The sequence below is a fragment of the Chelonia mydas genome, chromosome 5 (assembly GCF_015237465.2).
Source record: "Chelonia mydas isolate rCheMyd1 chromosome 5, rCheMyd1.pri.v2, whole genome shotgun sequence".
NCBI classification, from domain to species: domain Eukaryota; kingdom Metazoa; phylum Chordata; order Testudines; family Cheloniidae; genus Chelonia; species Chelonia mydas.
The window spans coordinates 93,426,638-93,450,103 of NC_051245.2; the positions used below are offsets into that span (position 1 = coordinate 93,426,638).

Sequence of the window (23,466 nt, forward strand, 5' to 3'; positions counted from 1 at the left end):
TTTTAGCGCAAAAAAGGGACTTTTTGCGCTTTAAATGGTAAGTGTAGACATACCCCAAACCTCTCACCTTCCACTCCAAGTGCAAGGCACATTTCTTTGACCTTGTCTTCTCTAAGATGTAGCAACATGTGTTTTAAAATATATGTTTATATTATGCACATGCACGCACACAAATTCCAAAAACAAAACACACATAATATAAAATATATATGTTTCTATTATGCACACACTTCCACTGGGGAAAGGAGGAGAGAACAAAAAGGTGTGATAGTTCTTAGCTCTGTTGCTCGATGCACTGCTAGAAGGTGCTCAGATACTATGGTGATGAACACAGTGTAAGAACCTGTACAAAATACTCAGTAAATGGGGCTAAACTGAAGCGGTTAGTAGATGTATGTGAGAATCAAGGTCCTATTTTACCCATATCTATCTGCTAAGTATCCCTGGTAATCTCAGATTACTTTAAGATTAACTGCAGTTTCTTTTCAATTACCCTGCACTTTTTTTTGGTATGTTTCCAGTTTCCCTGCCTCTCCTCCCCCCGCCCCCTCCCACCTCCATATCCCATCAAATAATGCTTCATAAAAAGGGGGTAGGGTGGAGATTGGAGTGAAGAAATTAGTATCTCTCACCATGACAAGTACCCAAACTGCCTTCTATAGGGTGAAATTCACAAGTCCTGCCAAAAATTTGAGCAATCAGGATGTGTGTAGCCATGGAAGCTACATCCACAAGGCAGAGACCCCTGCTTAGCCACTTCTTATACACATTCCATTGAAGGGTACTATGGGATGGTAGGGGATTTCACTGCCCAGAAGAACTTACTCAGGCAGTCTTCCTACCAATTAATCGTAGATTTTTCTATAGGTTCCAATCACAGTGATATTTAAGCATTGAATGTCACCTACAGAATATAAATTAGACTAAAAACTAGATACTAATTAAAGCTACCTGGTCAGATCTGCACTATTTTCATTAACCATCTCCATACATTCTACTCATCAAATGTTTTATCCCTCCAGAATCCTCCTCTCCTCCCACATGTGACAGACAACACAACTCACAGCAATTGTTAATGATGCTGAGCATTTGACACTGGGTCAATACTTGGATTAGATTTTTCATATAGTTTCCGGCACTCAGTTTGCAGAAGAGTTTCTTCAAGAAAAACGTGTTTTAAAAAGTTGGTTTGTAGTGACTTAGACACAAACTAAGTGTTCTGACAACATAATCCCACGCTAAATGTTTGGTTAAGGAGCAAAATTAACACCATGTAAAAGACACTGAGATTAGCTGCATAAATAAGCACCATAAAGGAAAGTATTTCTCTATCCTATGGTTGTATTTAAGTAAGGTATACTTTGAGCAAGAGGGTAAGATCCATTATAGAATTCAACTTTTTAAAAGGCACAAGACTAAGCAATTTAGAAAATGGGCTAGAGACATGTATGCACTTGGCTCTGCTCCATAGTTTACACAAACAGAAAAGCTTGCCACCAGGTGAACATTAAAAACCACACTTGGTCAGTGAGCCCTATGCTGGAGAAAACTATTTTATGATCAATGATGAAACAGCAGGGACTCATTTCCTTCCAGCTATTTAGGAACTGGTTTAAACAACCACAGAAGCAGTTATTTAATCTTGTACATCGTTTACGTTCTTATCCAGGTTTAAGTAAATAAGCAGTTTAGAGCAGGGATGGGCAAACTACAGCCCGTGGGCCAGATCCACGCTGGGCTCCGGGTGCCGCTCCGGTGCTCCAGCCGGGTCAGGGGCCATACCACGTGGCTTGGCCCTGTTCCAGCGCTCCAGCCAGGGCACCGCAGCATGGCCCCGCTCCGGTGCTCTAGCAGGGATGGGGGCTGCTCCGTGCATAGAAGCCGGAGAAGGGACATGCCACTGCTTCCGGGAGCCACTTGAGGTAAGCGTTGCTCGGAGCATGCACCCGAGCCTCTCCCCACACCCCAACAACCTGCCCCAGCCCTGATCCCTCTCCTCCTCTCCAAACCCCTCAATCCCAGCCCAGAGCACCCTCCTGCACCCTAAACCTCTCATCCCCAGCCCCACCCCAGAGCCCGCAACCCCAGCTGGAACCTGCACCCCTTCCCACACACCTGCCCCAGCCCTGATCCCTCTCCTCCTCTCCAAACCCCTCAGTTCCAGCCCAGAGCACCCTCCTAAACCCCAAACTCCTCATTCCAGCCCCACCCCAGAGCCCAAACCCCCAGCCAGAGCCTTCACCCCATTCCACACCCCAACCCCAATTCTGTGAGCATTCATGGCCTGCCATACAATTTCTATTCCCTGGTGTGGCCCTCAGGCCAAAAAGTTTGCCCACCCCTGGTTTAGAGCCTTTCATAATGCCTCCCAGTTCAAGTCTCTCTCCCGCTAGTAATCACTTTTCAGAAGATTGTTACCTCCAGCACAAGGCACAAGAATGTCAGCTGTAATTAAAAACTTAAATACAGGTTCGCAATTTATTTATGGTGACTGTGTAGATTTCTGGGCTCGGGCTGGAGCCCAAGGTATGGCACCCCCTCCCCACCCCGGGCTCTAAGACCCTGGCAGCAGGAGGTGTGTCCCAGAGCAAGCCCGGAAGTCCACACAGCAATGAAGCAGCCCGGAGCCCAAGTCGGCTGGTACGAGCCAGCAAAGGGTGTCTATCTAGTTGCTCAATAGACAAAAGTGGTTTGCTATTACATTGAGGAAGCTGATACCAAGAAGGAAAACAAGCTAAAGACAGACTATAGGTCTGGTGTAGAAGATGGCAATAGGAAGAGAGGAAGAAAAGGAACATGATTTTATTTTTTAAAGATTTTTTTTAGCAATCGTCTCACATATAAAAAACTTGTCTACTGAGAACTATAGGTCAAATCCACTATTGCTGAGTCCACTTAGACTATACCAGTTGTAGTGTAACAGTGGAAAACTTGAATTTTTTGTTTTGTTTTGTTTAAAGCCTAAGTATAAGTCCACATTTAAGTGGACTCATTTTCCAAAGTGCATCATCCACTGACATCAGCATTTTTCTTCCTGCCTCTCCCCTGTGCCTTTCTGGGACCCTCCTTATTGAATTGGTTTTCCTTTAGAGAACAGATGCTGCAGTATTTCATGAGAGGTCATCCCATGACCCTTTTTGCTGAAACTCCATTTCCAAAATGATCCCTCTACAGAGCTCTGACATTGTTATGTTGAACTAGCTACGGTCAGTGGCAGCCGTTCAATGTCTAGCACTTTTGGGGAGGAGGGGGAGAAATCAGGCCATCTATTTCAATGCCTGAATATGGACATAAGAGTTTTGCTTTAGGCACCCATTTTTAAAAGCTTTGGCTATAGTAGGACATAACATGTCTGTATGGGCCAATTGGGTATTTGAAGACAACATATAAATGATTCTAAAAGACCATTTCAGAACATGATGAATTTTTGTAGACAAGTCCCAAATTATATTTACCGCCTACCCTACTAAAATCCTCACAGATATTACGTAGCTAGATTATCCAGAGCATCTTCCTATTTTCATTAGGAATATTTAGCACTCGCTGCCCCCTGCTACTCCCAGCTGGCTCAGGTTCTGCCACTCTCACCTCATTGAGTAATAACTTGCTCACTGAGTAGCCCTATTGAAGTCAATCTTGGTACTTAAAATAGATATTCAATAGAACTACTCAGAAAGAAAGGTGGTAGTTTCCTTTAGTGCAGGTGGGTCCAGGGGACTACCTTCTTTCACTCACAAATCTACTTTACACCATCATTACAATACTGGAGGCAAAAAGCATTCCACCCGTTTCCCACAAAGCTCTTCACTTTTGTCATAATTACCTCTAAAATAGTTCAGATGCTCCCAGTCAAGTAATTCCAGATTACTACTGAGAACTCAAAATCCAGTCAAATACCGAAATAATTTCTTTACTGAACACATGCACCTTAATGTAGCTTTTCCAAGTTTTACAAATTTAGTTACAATCATCATTTGGTCGTATTTCATGATTAAAAAGAGGGTTACCCAAATAGATCTTTAGTGATAGTTTAGTGTATACCAACACTACTAATTTATGGTCCCAATTGCAGAAGCTCATCTGCACAGTTTGGCCCCACTTAACAGCAAATTATCACATGAGGCACTGTTGTAATGAGGGGGCATGTTACTTCATTATCTTCATAAACTATTACAGTACTTGTAGGAGATGAAATATCCGGTAATTAAAAAGAAAACGACTAATTCACAAAATAAGACAGTGATACATTAATCTGGCTTTAACTTTTCCTTTAATTTGCCAAATTCATAGCAGAATCATATGCAGATCTAGTAGACTTACAAAGGTTGTCTAATTACAACAATAATGGTATCTATTATGTAAGAAGTGAATTTAGGGTCTAGAGAAAGACAACTGAGTATGGATTATTTTTATTTACTACAGAAACCAATAGGTGAAGCCTATTACAGATTACCCTCAAACCAACATTTCTGCTTGTTTGCTTAGAAATGTAGATCATGTTTGAAGGGAAGAATTACCAGTTCTTCCAAGAAGACTAGAAGAACATGATTTAAGTACAGTGGCACATGTCAAGTTTCAGTTGATAGAAAAAGCAATTTATCTGCTCAAGAGCTTCACACCTACTCAGAGCAGGACTTTAGGATGCTATGATAAAAATGCCAGTGGCCAGTCTACAAGAGCTTTCCCAGTGTGGCTAGTACTGATGGAGCTGCATGAGCGTTAGTTTTACAAAAAAACTCTGTTTAGGCACAGCCACTCAGAATCATTGCTATGAGTCAGTTATGACAGAATTTTCTACAGAGCTTGATACTCACCCAGCACACAAGAAATTAAACACTCAACATGGGGGATAAGGAGGGGCCATTTTTAAGACAACTACTGTAGTTCAGAAGCTGGAGTTTATTTCTCCAATGTACTCAGTACTGCTTAGTAAATTAGGGATTAAAAAGAAAGTTAGTTTTCATCTTTCCGAAGGGAAGGCAATCATCTACCAGTGAAATGAGAACAGATCATAACAAACACCTTACACCATGGAATACTGACAGGTGGCCAGAACCAAAGAGCCTTAAAATTAAATGGTAGGTTTCAGAGTAACAGCCGTGTTAGTCTGTATTCGTAAAAAGAAAAGGAGTACTTGTGGCACCTTAGAGACTAACCAGTTTATTTGAGCATGAGCTTTCGTGAGCTACAGCTCACTTCATCGGATGCAAAATTAAATGTTACCATTAATATCCTCAACATATTCTCCAGTTTACAAAGAATACAGTTTCTTTCCCACAGTTTGAGAAGACTACTGTGACAGTTCCAGTCACCTTTACACTATCCTGTATTTTGTTTTCAATTTTTTAAGAATTCTTCAGTTGCCAAAAGCCATTCTGCACACTGCCTATGCTTACAGGCTAATGCTGCATGTAAAAGCTCTAGTGTTTGGAACTGTCAAGAATTGCACCCTTCATTTCATTTATACCGGTTCCAAGTCTTACATCATACCCACACACTTCACTCAAAATAGATTCCTAGTAGGGCTGTCAAGTGATTTAAAAAAATTAATCATGATTAATTGCACTGTTAAACAATAACAGAATACCATTTATTTAAATATTTTGGATGTTTTCTACATTTTCAAATATACTGATTTCAATTACAACATAAAATAAAAAGTGTACCGTGCTCACTTTATTTTTGATTACAAGCATTTGCACTGTTAAAACAAAAGGTAGTATTTTTCAATTCACCTCATACAAGTACTGTAGTGCAATCTCTATTATGAAAGTTGAACTTACATATGTAGAATTATGTAAAAAAAAACTGCATTCAAAAATAAAACAATGTAAAACTTCAGAGCCTACAAGTCCACTCAGTCCTACTTGTTCAGTCAATTGCTCAGACAAACAAGTTTGTTTACATTTGCAGGAGATAATGCTGCCCGCTTCTTGTTTACAATGTCACCTGAAAGTGAGAGCAGGCGTTCTCATGGCACTGTTGTAGCCGGCGTCACAAGATATTTACATGCCAGATGCGCTAAAGATTCATATGTCCCTTCATACTTCAACTACCATTCCAGGGGACATGTGCCCATGCTTATGATGGGTTCTGCTTGATAACAATCCAAAGCAGCGTGGATCGACGCATGTTCATTTTCATCACCTGAGTCAGATGCCACCAGCAGAAGGTTGGTTTTCCTTTTTGGTGGTTCAGGTTCTGTAGTTTCCGCATCAGAGTGTTGCATTTTTTAAAACTTCTGAAAGCATGCTCCACATCTTGTCCCTCTCAAATTTTGGAAGGCACTTCAGATTCTTTAACCTTAGGTCCAGTGCTTTAGCTGTCTTTAGAAATCTCACATTGGTATCTTCTTTGTAGTTTGTCAACTCTGCTGTGAAAGTGTTCTTAAAATGAACAACATGTGCTGGGTCAACATCTGAGACTGCTATAACATGAAATATATGGCAGAATGTGAGTAAAACAGCAGGAGACATAAAATTCTCCCCAAGGAGTTCACTCACAAATTTAATTAATGCATGGAAGCAAGTCCTCTGGAATGGTGGCTGAAGCATGAAGGGGCATATGAAGGTTTAGCATATCTGGCATGTAAGTACCTTACAATGTCAGCTACAAAAGTGCCATGAAAATACCTGTTCTCACTTTCTGGTGACATAGTAAATAAGAAGATGGCAGCATTATCTCTTGTATATTTAAACAAACTTGTTTGTCTTAGCGATTGGCTGAAGTTTTACATTGTTTTGTTTGAGAGTGCAGTTATGTAAAAAAGAATCTACATTTGTAAGTTGCACTTTCATGACAAAGAGATTGCACTACAGTACTTGTATGAGGTGAATTCAAAAATACTATTTCTTTTGTTTATCATTTCTGCAGTGCAAATATTTGTAATAAAAATATACACTTCAATTTCAATTACAACCCAATATATATATGAAAATGTAGAAAATCAAAAATATTTAATACATTTCAATTGGTATTCTCTTGTTTAACAGTGTGATTAAAACTGCAATTAATTGCATTAATTTTTTTGAACCATGGTTAATGTTTTTGAGTTAATTGCGTGAGTTAACTGAGATGAATCGACAGCCCTAATTCCTAGTTATGTCTAGAAGATTGTCCAATATTACAGATTCTTCTCCTCAAACTCTCATGTTCCCCTCATCAGCATGTTGCCTCTTCAACACCACAATCTTGCTAAAGTTGATACAGACAATAAGTTAATTGTGAGCAGCGATTTGACAATACTTGCAACCCCATGTTATTCATGACAAAGACTGCCCTTTACAGAAAAGAGGAAGAGAAGATGTGATCATCTTTTATTTTAGCAATTGGTTCGCTCCATAATCATCCATCTACTTATTTTAGCTGTTTCAACCTTCTAAGCTCTGCTGACTTGTGCACTGCCTACTCTCCGAATCAAAACTCATCCCTTCAATGGTAGCCACTAAGGTCTGGTCTAGACAACACTTAGGATGACCTAGCTACAATGTTCAGAGATGTGAACTCAATCCGAGAAACAGAGTTAAGTCAACGTAAGCCCCAGTATAGACACTTAACTACGGTTTCTCAAGGGGATGGGCAAAGATTTAACTGCAGATTTGCTCCATCAATTTAAGAGTTAAGGTCTGCATTTGGAGCATTTTGGGAAAATGAAACTGAAGGGTGAGACTAACAGTCATGACAAAATGCAAAGCCTCTTCACTTGAGCACAGCATTCACTAAAGATTGTTGTTCTATACTTGAATATAAGTTGTGGGAAGGAATTGAACTCAGACCACGATTAAATTTCCAACTCTGAACTTGTTCATCACCCCAGGACAAATCACAAACTATCTGCACTTCAGTTTACTCATCTATAAAATGAGTAATGATAATTGTACACAGTGCCCCGGGTATTTGGAGATCTTTAGATGGAAGCCAGGTTCTTATTAGGCTTTAAATAAATAAATAAATAAATAAAATAAAAGAATAAAAGGTCAGATGTAGATATATCCGCTCCAGTGGGGCATAGTTGGTACCTAACCCCTGAAAGGCTACATAGACAGACTAAAATGTAACTTTCAGTCCAACTTCCAGCAGCGTTCCCCCTTCCACACACATCACAAAATCTTTTCCTAGAGGGCCTCTTCACAATCTTGGAAAGTGGGGCTATTGAGGGGACCACTACTTAATAGACATCCCATTTACTCTGCTTGAGATCTCTGTTAATGATTGGTCACCAAGTATTGCAAATATTTTTGTAGTTGAAGTTATCCTAATATAATAAGCATAAGTGAGGTTAAAAAAAAAAAAAGTGTTTAAGTAGTGAGATTTAGTATCATGCCATTTAACGTACCATAACTACTTCAGCCTCAGGATTAGAGCCTTTGTCTCACTATAAAAACCAAAAGCAAGTAAGTTTAACATTCAATAAAATACTTCACTAGCAGTTTTAAAATACAGACTCAAAAGACCAATGCAATCTCACCAAGACCAGTTTTAGGTTACAGTTACAGGGCCTAATTGCTAATTATATCATGATAGCACTAAGGGGCTTTCAAGTGTTGGATCCAGACACTGGGGATTACCAGATACATGGAGACTCCTGAGGTGGTACAAAACTAGTATAATGGCTCTACATCTCTCCCCCATGAAGTCCCAAAGGTAGGGTGCATGGGTGGAGCCCTGCTGGACTCAAACTGTTTTCAGCTGCTGGAATAGTCCTTTGGGACCTAGACAGCTTAATGCAACAACAAGCAGACTAAGGATTGCTCTAACTTGAACAAGGGTCCAAACTCCAAATATCGGGCACAACATGATAAATCACTTAAAGGAGCCAGCCTTTTCCCTGAATTCTGCTGGAACTGAATCTGGGCCATAAATTTTAAGATGGCAAAAATGTTCCAAAAGCTAAAGTTTTTAGCAAAAAGAGAAGGAGTACTTGTGGCACCTTAGAGACTAACAAATTTATTTGAGCATAAGCTTTTGTGAGCTACAGCTCACTTCATATGCTCTAATAAATTTGTTAGTCTCTAAGGTGCCACAAGTACTCCTTTTCTTTTTTGCGGATACAGACTAACACGGCTGCTACTCTGAAACCTAAAGTTTTTAGCTCTTTTTCCTGTCAACTCACATCTTGCTTTGATTATACAGACCCAGATCCAAGTTCCCTTTTCTTACATCCTGTTGTGGCTGAACATATTTTGAGTATCAAGTTGAAATTAGCAAGTGGCCTCATCTCATCCTGTAAACCATCCTTTACTAATTTCACCTGACTAATATGTCTGGGGACAGAAAGAACTGTTAGTTAATATTCTCTGGGACTACAACTTTCTCTCAATCCATGGCAACGTTCCACTTCCTTTCAAGGTTTGTACTTTCACAAGGTTAATGACTCTGAATATCCCCTTTAGTAATACTTCTTTATTATGTAAATAGAAATACTCTATGTAAGCAGCATAGCGCAAGGTAAGTACTTTCTGTCTGTGAAGATTATATATTTAGGTAATTAACTTTTCGATATTTATACAGCAAGTACAGTTTATCCTGGAAAGGCTGAATGCCATCTGTCATGGTTATGTTCAGCTTCATTTACCCCCCTTAGAGAATACTAACTTATTACACTTCTCCATCTTTACGTTGTTGCTGGTTGCCAATGCCTAATAAAGGATGCTAGTAGTTGATTTGCACAGACAATTCTCACACCACAGTATTTACCCTATAACAGTCCAGGCAAAAGGCACCACACTTCCATGATGTTTCAAGGTTCCCGGTGCTTTGTTGCCAGTGGTTACAAGAATAAATAAATGATTTAATCAAACTGAGCTAAAACATATGGCAATTCTTCCTAAGAAAAAACAATTAAACAGAGCATTCTGTTCCACGTGTCACTTTTAAACCATTTCATGAGGATATTAAGAATTATGGGGCACTGGCACAGGGACAGGTGAGTGGTTAATACCTTGAAAGACCAAAACACAGTGTGAAAAATATAAAGGTATTGTAATGAAACTGCTGGCTCATTGCTGGGCACTGTATTAAAGGTCAATACATCCTGAAGTCAGAACAGACCAGGCTCAGGACCCACAGCCAGACCCCGCAGGAGAGCAGGTTGGAGACAGCACTCAGGAAGATGGTTCCTGAGGAAAGACCAAACAACGGGTAGCCTGAGAGCTAGGACCTGGGAGATTCTGAGCTTGGCAGAGACTTGCCTGTTGCAAGAAGAAGGCCAGCAGCAGAAGTACACAGGATTGCAGTATGCAGGCAAGAAACTGGTATGAGGGTGCTCTAGTCAGACTCTGATTTTATTACCCCTGGACTGGACTGGCTTAGAGTTTTTATTGTCATTGATTGTAACCCCAGAAGAAGTTGTACCTATGGTATTTGCACAATTTATTTAACTGGAAACTGAGTTTTTACAGGAACCCACCAGGGACTAGAACCCGTTGAACACAGCATTTGGAGTACTAAGAACTCACCTCTGAACTCATTACACATTAGCATGCTAACCTGCACCCATGGGACTGGTGTACCACAACATATACAATGAAAATCCTGCTGGTTGCAGTATATTATGTAGAACATTTATTCTTCAGAAGGGAAAAACTAATTGGTGAACCACAGCAGCAATGTTATCTGACGAGATATGTGTTGCCACAGAGAGGAGATATGTTAATACAGCTCAGCATTTTCCATTACACAACACAGATGTAAATGGCCATGAATTAGGTATGACTTTAGAGAGAGGAGCAGTTCATTACACGTGAATGTATTCAGTTAGAGGTTTCAATCTCTGTAAGGGAAGTACAAATATTAGTCATAATCAGAATTATATCAGTTACTATTAGGTTACAGATTTAGGCCCCAGTCCTGTAATGAGATGTGAGGACAGACCACTTGGAAATCATCTAGTCTCCACGCAGACACAGAAGTGTGTCCCATTGCAGGACCAACGGCCTTAGATTTTCCTCAAAACTTACAAGTTCAATTAAAATAGAAACTCTTTTTTTTTGAAGCGTTAGCACCTAACGAGTTTTCAGTCTCATAATTTCAAGAAAACCCACCACACTTGACACTATTATGGAGACATATATCTAAATAAAAAGACATTTGTGTTTTCACAGGTTAATTTTTAAAATATATAGATATAGGTAAGATTATAGATATATCAAACAGAAGCATTTAGTATTGGTCATCATAGTGGTTTCTTAATTCTTTGGAATTCCTCTGTAGGGGACAAGGGAGAAGAGGTCACTATCTAAGAGACCTTATCTAAAAGGATGCCACTGAAGAAGCTGGCGGACAGGCAGATATGTGCAGAGGGGATATTAGGTGGTGTTTCTTAGGCCCACACCCTCTTCCCTGCTGAAGAAACAATCATATAAAAGACAACAGCAATGGAACAGATTGTTAAAATACCCAGGGCATAATATTCAAAAGGTGATTCATTAATTAGCCAGATTTGAAAGAGGCAAGTTGATAGTCTTTTTAATATAGGTCATTGGGAAGGATACTGAAACTTGTATTTCTCTGCATGAAAGTTTTGAAAGGTGCATGTTTCATTTGTAGCACTGGAAAGGAGTCCAAAAATGTTCTGTGAGCTTGTTCTAAGAGCTTTACCGTAGGCTAGATACATTGACCAATACTTGCTGTTTCAATGCTATTTAGAGTTAGTGTAATCACTGCTTGCAGTAAGTCACTGGTTTGTGAAAATTAATTTGGACTCTTTGCTAATACTGGAAGATAAACTTGCATGTTTTACACAGAGATTAAGGCCATATCTACACTACAAATTCATGTCGACTCCAGTTACGTCGGCATGAAACCACCACAGTCAGTACATCACTTGCATGTATGCATGTTTGGCTCATGTCGGCAGTGTGCGTACTCACCAGGAGCGCTTGTCTCAATGCACAGTGTGGTGCACATGGGAAGTTTTCGCAATGCATGATGGGACTGAAACTAGTTGCTCAGAGGTGACGGAACATGGAGTCAACTTCATAGAGTGCAACTGTCTATCCCATGTCATTTACATCCCATAATTTTCACACCTTTTTTCAAAGTCTCACAAATCCGCAAGGCCCTCCTCACTGTCCACCATCTCCAACAGAAGCATGGAGCCTGCACAGCTCTGCGCTATTGTCATGAGTATTACAAGCACAGGGCACACGATCGTGAAGCATTTGCAGAGCTGCACGAAGAACGGAATTCATGGTTGTTGGTGGCATTCACAGAGCAGCTGCAGATGGCAGAGCACTGCTTCTGGGCCTGAGAAACAAGCAGTAGCTGGTGGGATTGTATTGTAACATAGGCTTTGGATGAGGAGTAGTGGCTGCAGAACTTTTGGCTGTGCAAGGCAATATTTCTGGATCACTGTGCTGAGCTCACCCCAGAGCCCTTCAGAGCAGGGACATCAAAATGAGAGCTTCACTGACAGTGAACAAGCAAGTGCTAATCACACAGCGGAAACCTGCAACGCCAGATTACCAGCTGACTGGTAGCAATCAATTTGGAGTCCGGAAATCCATTGTGGGGCTAGTTGTCACAGAAATGTGTAGAGCCATTAATTGCCTCTTGCTACGCAGTACTGTGACCCTCTGCAATGTGCAGGACATGGTGGATGGATCTGCAGCAATGGGGTTCCCGAACTGCAGTGGAGCAATAGATGGCACGCATCTCCCTATTTTGGCACCAGACTACCTTGCCGGAGTATACATCAACAGAAAGGGCTACTTTTCTGTGGTTATGCAAGCGTTGGTGGATCATCAGGAGCACTTCACTGACATCAACGTGGGCTGGTCAGGGACAGTGCAAGATGCTCGCATCTTTAAGAAGACAGGACTATTCAGAAAGCTGCAAGCAAGGACTCTCTTTCCCAAATGGCAGATTACCATTGGGAAAGTTGAAATGCGAATAGCGATCCTGGGGGACCCAGCCTACCCATTGCTCCTCTGACTTATTAAGCTGTAAAACTGACCATCTCAACAGCACTAAGGAGCAATTCAGCTACTGGCTCAGCAGGCGCAGAATGACAGTTGAATGTGCTTTTGGTAGATTGAAGGGATCCTGGCATTTGTTTACTCTCAAGATTGAACCTTAGTAAGAAAAATATTCCAATGGTTATAGCTGCCTGCTGTGTCCTGCATAACGTATGTGAAGCAAAGGTGGAACCTTTCTGCCAGAGTGGAAATGGAGTGGCTGTCTGCTGAGTTTGAATAGCCAGACAGAAGGGCTAATAGAAGAACTCAACATAGAGATATATGGCTCAGGGAAGCTTTGAATGACCATTTTTGCAGTGAGCCACAGTAACACAATTTGTTATACTGTGCTTTACTTGGCCCTACTCTTTTGTGGCCTGTTAGAAATTATGTGGTGATTACTGTACATGTAGGAATATATCATCAGTATACTTATTAATTTTGTTTATGGCTTATCCTGTGCGTTGTGTCACACTGTCAGTAACAAGTAACTGGTTGCTTTCAGACCTGCTAAGCATTTGGTAGCAGATATTGCAAAGATGAGTTATGTTTTAAATCAAACATTTATTTTGTAACAGAATTTGGTGCAAAGAAACTAAGGCTGTCAATTAACCGCTGTTAACTCATGCGATTAACTCAAAATTTTTAAATTATTTTAATCAACATTAATTAAATAAGTAAAAATGATTAATCGCACTGTTAAACAATATAATCCAATTGAAATTAAATATAAGTGTACAATGCTCACTTTATATTATTTTTATTACAAATATTTGCACTGTAAAAATGATCAACAAAAGAAACGTATGAGGTGAAATGAAAAATACTAAGTAGTGTAGTGCAATCTCTTTATCATAAAAGTGCAACTTACAAATGTAGATTTGTTACATAACTGCTCTCAAAAACAAAATGTAAAACTTTACAGCCTCCAAGTCCACTCAGTCCTCCTTCTTGTTCAGCCAATCACTAAGGCAAACAAGTTTGTTTACATTTACAGGAGATGCTCCTGCCTGCTTCTTATTTACAATGTCACCTGTAAGTAACTGGTGTTGCAAGGTATTTATGTGCCAGATATGCAAAACATTTGTATGCCCCTTCATGCTTCGGCCACCATTTCAGAGGATATGCTTCCATGCGGATAATGCTCGTTAAAAAATAATGTGTGAATTAAATTTGTGACTGAACTCCTTGGTGGAGAACTGTATGTCTTTGGCTCTGTTTTACCCGCATTCTGCCATATATTTCATGTTATAGCAGTCTCGGATGATGACCCAGCACATGTTTTAAGAACACTTTCACTACAGGTTTGACGAAACGCAAAGAAGATACCAATGTGAGATTTCTAAAAATAGCTACAGTACTCAACTCAAGGTTTAAGAATCTGAAGTGCCTTCCAAAATCTGAGAGGGATGAGGTGTGGAGCATTCTTTCTGGAGTCTTAAAAGAGCAACACTCTGATGCGGAAACTACAGAATCCGAACTACCAAAAAAGAAAACTAACCTTCTGCTGGTGGCATCTGACTCAGGTGATGAAAATGAACAGGAGTTGGTCCGCTCTGCTTTGGATCCTTATCAAGCAGAACCCCGCATCAGCATGGACGCATGTCCCCTGGAATGGTGGTTGAAGATGAAGGGACATATGAATCTTTAGCAAATCTGGCACGTAAATATCTTGTGACACCAATGTCACAAAGTGTGGGGGAGACAGGGTCCTGCACCCCCAACTTCCTACGATTCACTGTGACTCTCAGCCAGCCAGTAAAGCAAAAGGTTTATTAGACAACAGGAACACAGTCCAAAACAGAACTTGTAGGTACAGACAATAGGACCCCCTCAGTCCGGTTCATTTGGGGGGAGGGGCTTAGACCCCAGCCCTGGGTCTCCCTCTGTTTCCCCAGCCAGCTCCAAAACTGAAACCCCCTCCAGCAGTCTCCTCCAGCCACCCCCCGGCTCCTCCTCCAGCCTTTGTCAAATTTCCCAGGAAGAAGGTGTCACCTGGCCCCAACTCCCTCCTGGACTCAAGTTACATGCTCAGGTATCGTCCCTCAAGTGAAGTCACACCCTGATATCCCATCACCAATGCAGATAGTACCAGTAAAACTCCCCTGCAACATCCCCAGGTCAATCCTCCCCATTCCGTCACATCCAGCTACAACATTGCCATGCGAATGCTTGTTCTCACTTTCAGATGACATTGTAAAGAAGTAGGCAGCATTATCTCCTGCAAATTGTATCCAAGTTTGTTTGTCTGAGCAATTGGCTGAAGTAGGATTGAGTGGACCGGTAGGCTCTAAAGTTTTACATTGTATTAAAAAATAAAACAGTTATTTTTTGTATGTAACTCTACATTTGTAAGTTCAACTTTCAGGATAAAGAGATTGCACTACAGTATGTGTATGAGATGAATTGAAAAAATACTATTTCTTTTCTTTATTACACTGCAAATATGTGTAATATAAAATAAATATAAAGTGAGCACTGTACACTTGTATTCTGTGTTGTAATTGAAATCAATATATTTGAAAATGTAGAAAACATCCAAAAATATTTAAATAAATGGTATTCCATTATTGTTTAGCGCAATTAATTTTTTTAATTGCTTGACAGCCCTACAAAAAAAACCTACTAAAACAGAATTTACGAAGGGGAAAGAGCATTCATGTCCACTTCAGCTACACCGACACCAATCGTGGGTTTCACAGGTCAGCGATGTGAAGTTGTGATGGTCTTTAATGTGAATTTGGGGTGGAGTTGTAGGGGTAGCACTATGGCCCCTGATACCATGTGGCTGGACTGCAGTGGAGTCAAAAACATCCTGGCTTGCTGTACAGCTGGATCCCCAGGTCACCTTCTCTCCAAATCCTCCTCCTCTTTCTTGCTGTTCACAGCAGGGGCCTGTGACTCGGAGTCCTTGGAGGTATCGACGGTGTTGTGTGGGATGGTGATGGAGTCTGCTGAGCAGCATGTTGTAAAAGCAGCAGGTGTGCAGCTCAGCACCAGATCTATTTTCCTCTCTGGCCTCCTGGTACGCCTGCCACAGCTCCTTGGCTTTAACGTAGCACTGTTGCTGGTCCCTGTTGTACCCCTTCTCCTGCATCCTCTGAGCAATCTGCTCTTTGATGTCCATGTTTCTATAGCTGGCTGAGAGCTGTGCTTGTACAGCCTCTTCTCCCTACAAGCCTGGGAGATAATGTCTCTTGTCTACTCTAGGCTGGAGCACGTACATCTGTGGTGGGCAACCTGCGGCCCGTCAAGGTAACCCGCTGACTGGCCTCCAGACAGTTTGTTTACATTTGCACGAGCGCCCGCAGCTTCCAGCAGCCATGCAAATGTAAACAAACTGTCTGGTGGCCCGCCAGTGAATTACCCTGATGGGCCACAGGTTGCCCACCACTAATGTATGTGGTCTGGAGCTGGCATGGTCAGCTACATGTAACAATGGAGAGCTACTAGGTTCTCTCTCCAAACCGGGTAATCAGGAAAAGGAATTTCAGAAATTCGCAGGGCATGAAAAGGGGGTAGGGAGGTGGGGACTTCACAATGGAGACCAGAGCAGTCATTGGGCATTCTGGGAAAGGTGCTGGAGGATTGTTAGGGTCAACATAGCGTTACCTATGTCTACACACCCGCTGCCTCAAACTCCATACATCAATCTTGGCTCATTGAGGTTGTGTTATTATGTTGGTGTAATGGGCCATCTTAAGTGGAGAAACATGCACAACTAGGTTGACACAAGGCAGCTTATGTCAACATAACTTTGTAGCGTAGAGCAGGCCTAAAATGTCAACTCACCACTGCAGATGAGAAGCGTGCCCTGCTAAGTAAGGGAATCCACACCACCATTTTGGCAGGATTTAAGCATTAATTTAAAAAAAAAAAAACCAAAAATTTAAATTTGGATTAAAGTAATATTTCTAGCCCATATATTATGATGCTGTCTTCTGGGAGCCCAAAACCATAACTCACTGTGTTACCTCTTTGCCTTAGACACCTTTGCTGGAGCTGAAACGAAGGGCTTGTCTACACTGGGACTTTACAGTGCTGCAACTTTCTCACTCAGGGGTGTGAAAAAACACCCCTCCCTGTGCGCAGCAAGTTTCAGTGCCATAAAGCACTAGTGTAGACAGTGCACCAGCGCTGGTAGCTATGCCCCTCGTGGAGGTGGCGTTTTTAGGGCGCTGGGTGAGTGACTTCACAAGCCACGTTAAAGCGCTGCCTCAGCAACACTAAGGCTTTGTCTACACTGGACTTCCGCCAGTAAAACTTTTGTCGTTCAGGTGTGTGGAAAAAAAAAACCACACCCCGAACGACAAAAGTTTTACAGATGAAACGCGCCAGTGTGAACAGTGCTTTGTCAGCGGGAGATCTCTCTCCTGCTGACAAACAGCAGCTACACTGCGCACCTTTTAGCGGCACAGCTGTGTTGCTAAAAGTTGCATAGTGTAGACATAGCCGAAGACAGCTCTCAAAGACTCAGACTTTAAGGCTAGAAGGGACCATCATGATCATCTAATCTAATCTCCTGCACATTGCAAGCCACAGAGCCTCACTGATCCCCTCCTGTAATAGGCCTATAACATCTGGCTGTGTTACTGAAGTCCTCAAATCATAAGACTTTGAGTTACAGAGACTCCATCATTTACTCTACTTTAAACTGTGCCACATGTTGCAGAGGAAGGCAAAAAAATCCCCAGGGTGTCTCTGCCAATCTGACCCAGGGTACAAGTCCTTCCCAGCCCCCAAAATGGCAGTCAGCTAGATCCCAAGCATGTCAGAAACACCCAACAGCCAGATACCTGGAAAAGAATTCTCTGTAGTAACTCTCCCCTTCTAGTGTCCCATCAATGGTCAGAGATATTTGCTATTAATAGTCACAGATCAGCTACATACCATTGTAGACAGTCTTATTTACCACCCCCTCCGTAAACTTATCAAGCTCAGTCTTGAATACTGTTAGGATTTTTGCCCACACTGCTCCCCTTGGAAGGCTGTTCCAGAACTTCACTCCTGTGATAGTTGGAAACCTTCACACAATTTCAAGCCTAAACTTATTGATGGCCAATTTATAATCTATGCCACAACAGTCTGCCTTGCCAGAAAATTCCTTGACACTCTGCCAGTCTAAATCTTACCTTTTAGGTTACATTCAGTGAACTCCAATTCCCAAGTTCTCCCAGAGAGGTCTTTCTGTAGCGTCCACTTCATCTCAATGAACATTAACATAAACTATGAAGTCCACTGTCTCCAAAGAGACAGTATTCCTGCACCAGCCTACTGGCTCACTGAGGACACATTCTAATTTAACACACAACACTGACATATTTCAGAGTAGCAGCCGTGTTAGTCTGTATTCGCAAAAAGAAAAGGAGTACTTGTGGCACCTTAGAGACTAACAAATTCATTTGAGCATAAGCTTTCGTGAGCTACAGCTCACTGCATCGGATGCATCCTGGTCTCAGGCAATTTCTCACTAGTCAGTTCTCAGCATCTTCAACCCACACAGCTGAAAGATTCACTTTCCACAGTTTCCAAAAATGCTGGCTTCTTTTCTCCCTTAAGTGATGGATAACTAAGGGGTTCCCTGCCCTTCTTCTTATAGTCCCATAAACCTTTGAAATGTATTCTTTTGAAGTGTATCCCCAGAAAAAAGTTCTTCTCCCCTGCCGGTGAGCTGTCATGTTGTCGTCATCTCACTGTGATCTAGCTCTTCCTGTTGGCTTGATTACTTGGTTTACCTTAGATGCAAATATACTTTCATTGCTAGGTTCAAGCTTTGTAAGCCAGAGACACTGCCAAATCCACATTCCTTTGTTTGGGATAAACCTGTTTATCCACTCAGATTGCCTTGTCTGGACATATTTTAGAAACATGTTTCCAGCATACTTACATAACCCTTTACATAGTAACCATACATACATCACACAATGATATTAATGTCCCATATGTAACTAATTATACGATAACTTACAAGACACTATTTGGCTAAATATTCTGACAACAGTGTGTTGCACATGCCCTTTGCCAGCTGGCATAAAGGGGCTCTTAGAGTCATATATATTTGCCAGGATAATCTTCCAGATATAAACAGAATATAAACCAATGCAGTCCTGTCTTCCTGAGTCTGTGGACAGAATGCTGCGGTGTTCCTGCTTATGTCTCGGTGAAACAACAGTGGCATTGGTAAGGATAAGTAGACTTAGAAATTTACCAAGATAGCTATTCTGGAATAATAAGTGTCCACGTGGGGAAGTATTCTAGAATAGCTATTTCAGAAATTTCCAAGTGTAAACAAGCCTAAAAAATGGTTGTTTCCATTACTGCTCAAAAGCTTTCTGGATAGTAACAATGAAACAATCATGTCAGTTTCAAGTGGCTGTTACTTAGTAGGTTAAACAGCTCCCTTGCCTACCGCTACTATATACTGAGGACAAACAAAACAAAAGGAAGGAAAGTCCATTGATACTCACTGAATTGTATAAACTTTTTTATAACTTTAAATTACTTTTAGAAACAGTTTGTCCGTGCTTTTAAGCCTCGGGTGCTTCTGCATGCTAATTTTTTGATGAAACACATGCAAAAGTGCTAAATGAAGGGATGTGTCTTTGGATAGGCTTGTCTTTCAACGTGGTCTTCTTTTCTAATCCAATAATTTAGAAAGGCTTCTTCAAAATTGTCCTCACTAAAAAAAATAATCAATGTTAGCAAAAGCATAGGGGAAAACTTTTTTTATTACTATGAATTACTTTGATAAACCAGTTGTTGTGGTTTTAACCCTGGAGTGTTTCTGCATACTCATTTTTTATTCAAATACCTATAAATAAAGGGCTGTTTCTTCAAATAGGCTTGTCTTTTCAAGTGATTATAAAATAGAACTTTATTCCTTTACAAAACTTAATATAACTTTTACTTGCTCTTGTTCAAAAATTTGAAAAGAAACAACCCTCTTATCTCTTCCATGTTCTGGACATTTAACAGCCTTCTTTATCTCTAATTCACTGGCTAACAAAGCTGCTTTTGCTCCAGCTTTAAATTGTCCTCACCAAAAGCACAGGGAAAAACTTTTTAAAACTGTTGGTCTTCATCTTTATTAAAGCACCTGTGTAAAAGTGCTACATGGCAGGAAAGATGTTTGGGTCTGTTTTTTTAGATAAGAATAAGGCAGTTAAAGGAGAGAAGGGAGAAGGCTCTTGTTTAAAAATCTTGGGACTAATAGGATTGATTCAGGAAAATGTATTCTATGATGCAGCTGTAGAACAGCATCTGATTGGTCCAACCCAAAGGAGGAGACAAAGGGGGTGAGGTAATATATTTTACTGGACCAACTTCTAGTTACACTAGACATTTTCCTCTTAATTTCCCATTACTGCAGCTAGTAGTGCAACTCCACCAAGAGCAGCTATGCCAAAAGTAATAACAGACTGACAGGTATTTTAACTATTGCATCATCTGATCCTGCTCAGAACAGGTCTAGACAATTCCAAGATTAAAATGCAGTTACCAGGGCCTCGTCTATACTACTGTTTGTGCTGGTAGAGCTGCACCTGCCAGAACAGTGGGAAATTTAAGACGACGACACTAGTGGAGACAAGGTCATACAGAACAACAGTCCCTGCCCTGAAGAACTTGCCCTTATCTTCACTGTTTAGATATTGCAAGGTAAAAAAAAAATTTTTTTTTAACCTTGCAATATCTAATGTGTCTGAGCTATTTTGAGGTGAAAACTACAGTGAAGATAAGATGCTTTTGTTTTATATAGGGCTGCTGGTTAATCACAGTTAACTCACGCGATTAACTCAAAAAAAATCAATCACAATTAAAAAACTTAATTGCAATTAATCAGTTTTAATCGCACTGTTAAACAATAGAATATCAATTGAAATTTAACAACTATTTTTTGATGTTTTTGTACATTTTCAAATATATTGATTTGAATTACAACAGAATACAGTGTACAGTGCTCACTTTATATTTTTATTACAAATATTTGCGCGGTAAAAATGATAAATATTATTTTTCAATTTACCTCATACAATCACCATAATACAATTTCTTTATTGTGCAAATGCAACTTACAAATACAGATTTTTTTGGTTACATAACTGCACTCAGAAACAAAAAGTAAAACTTCTGAGCCTACAAGTCCACTCAGTCCTACTTTTTATTCAGCCAATCGCTAAGACAAAAACATTTGTTTATATTTACAGGAGATAATGCTGCCGGCTTCGTATTTACAATGTCACCTGCAAGTGAGAATAGGTGTTTGCATGGCACTTTTGTAGCTGGCATTACAAGGTATTTACATGCCAGATATGCTAAACATTTGTATACCCCTTTATGCTTCAGCTACCATTCCAGAGGACATGCTTCCATGTTGGTGATGCTTGTTAAAAAAAGAATGCATTAATTAAATTTTGACTGAATTCCTTGGGTATATCTCCTGCTCTGTTTTACCCGCATGTTGCCATGTATTTCATATTATAGCAGTCTTGGATGATGACCCAGCAGATGTTCATTTTAAGAACACTTTCACCGCAGATTTGACAAAACGCAAAGAAGGCACCAATGCAAGATTTCTAAAGATAGCTATAGCACTCAACCCAAGGTTTAAGAATCTGAAGTGCCTTCCAAAATGTGAGAGGGATGAGGTGTGGAGCATTCTTCCAGAAGTCTTAAAAGAGCAACACTCTGATGCGGAAACTACAGAACCTGAACTACCAAAAAAGAAAACCAACCTTCTGCTGGTGGCATCTGACTCAGGTGATGAAAATGAACATGAGTTGGTCCGCTCTGCTTTGGATCATTATCAAGCAGAATCCCTCATCAGCATGGAAGCATGTCCCCTGGAATGGTGGTTGAAGGTGAAGTGACATATGAATCTTTAGCACATCTGGCACGTAAATATCTTGCAACGTCAGCTACAGTTATTTTTTGTATGTAACTCTACATTTTTAAGTTCAACTTTCATGATAAAGAGATTGCACTACAGTACTTGTATGAGAACAACTGAAAAATACTATTTCTTTTTTTTACAGCACAAATATTTGTAATAAAAATATAAAGTGAGCTCTGTACACTTTGTATTCTGTGTTGCAATTGAAATCAATATATTTGAAATGTAGAAAACATCCAAAATATTTAAATAAATAGTACTCTATTATAATTTGTTAATTGCTTGACAACCCCAGTTTTATCATAAGGAAGAGGGGCTCATTTTCACTGTGGTTTTCACACCAGGATCTCTCTCACACAATAGTTACTGCAAGGTAAAAGATATGCATTTTTTAGCAACAAAGACAAGGCCTTAAGCTTTAAAAAATAAATATTGACCCTTTCTGTCACGCAATGGCCATTATATACACCAACACGGTGTCCTTATCTATATAAAAGGAATTACTGCTAAAATATCACTAGTGAGAGAGCTAGTTTAGATAGGGCACCAGTGGCCACTGACATATTAAGTACAATGCTGGATAGGCCTTTTATTTTTTTTTTAAGCCTAGTTAGAGGACACTTTAAAACACTGACTACACTAACATGGTGTTTAAGACCCCTTTCTACGCCAGTGCTCCCACCAGTGGAGCTGCACCAACAGTAGAAACAGTGGGGATTTCTTTCCTTCCAAAAAAATTCCTAATGTAGGTACCTCCAACTTTAATTGCAGCAATGCTAAAAGATACAACTGTCATATGCAAATCCAAACTTCTCGCATCTGGGAGGTAAGCAGCATATATGACAGTTTCTTTAAATTAACATTGCCCCCCACTCTCAAAATCTAGACTCTTATACTGTGCCTATCCAAATATCTGGGGTGGAATCCTGGCTTCATTAAAATGAATGGAACTTTTTGCCATTGACTTCAATGGAGTCAGGATTTCACCCCTTTTCTGTAGGAGCCATTGGCTAGTGCCTACTACAGAGCAGGGATTTGAACCAGTGAGTCCCATATCTCAGGGGAGTGCCCTAACCACTAGGCTATTAGGTAAACAGGAGACAGGTGTGGTACTTAAGGTACCAGCACCACCACCACGTTGTCCAGCTCTTCGTTTCGTTTGCTTTTATTTTAAAAAAGGCTAAAATTCTCCAAACCTCAACATTTTGTTTTGGATTGAATGAAAGGACATTTTTTTAATGATTGAAAATGCCCCAAACATTTCAGTTCAACCCAAACCACTTTTTTTTTTTTCTTTCTTTCTTTTTGGACTGTCAGAAAACTGAAGAAATCAGTTATTCACACAGGTCTATCATCCTCTTATACACTAGTGGAAGATAGTTAAAAACAGTGCAAGAAATAGAAGTCTCATTAACATAATAAGAAAATACTGCTTTGAAATTAGACAGATATTTTATGTAACCCATCTGTCTCAAATTATTTCTTTAAGCACGTGGTCATGCAAATCTGTGTTGACCCATTCTTAGATTCCACAGGCAAACCATACTTAAAACAAAACAAAGTTATCTGAAAACTTTCAGTTTTCTCTGTATGGAAAACTGTGCTTGCCTTACTACTATT

General features: G+C 40.3%; 1 protein-coding gene across 6 annotated transcripts in view; it reads right to left on the reverse strand.

Annotated features, from left to right (window-relative positions):
* The window catches only part of GCNT1 (glucosaminyl (N-acetyl) transferase 1), a 38,440-nt gene that overhangs the window by 12,023 nt on the left and 2,951 nt on the right, over positions 1-23,466 (reverse strand). Inside the window, exon 1 of one of the 6 annotated variants that reach the window (XM_043546978.1) lies at positions 8,336-8,375. The exons of the other annotated variants lie outside the window; for them this stretch is intronic. The gene's annotated coding sequence lies outside the window, so the exon portion shown is untranslated. Of the gene's footprint in view, positions 1-8,335; positions 8,376-23,466 lie in introns of those variants that run through there. 6 annotated transcript variants of the gene reach the window in all.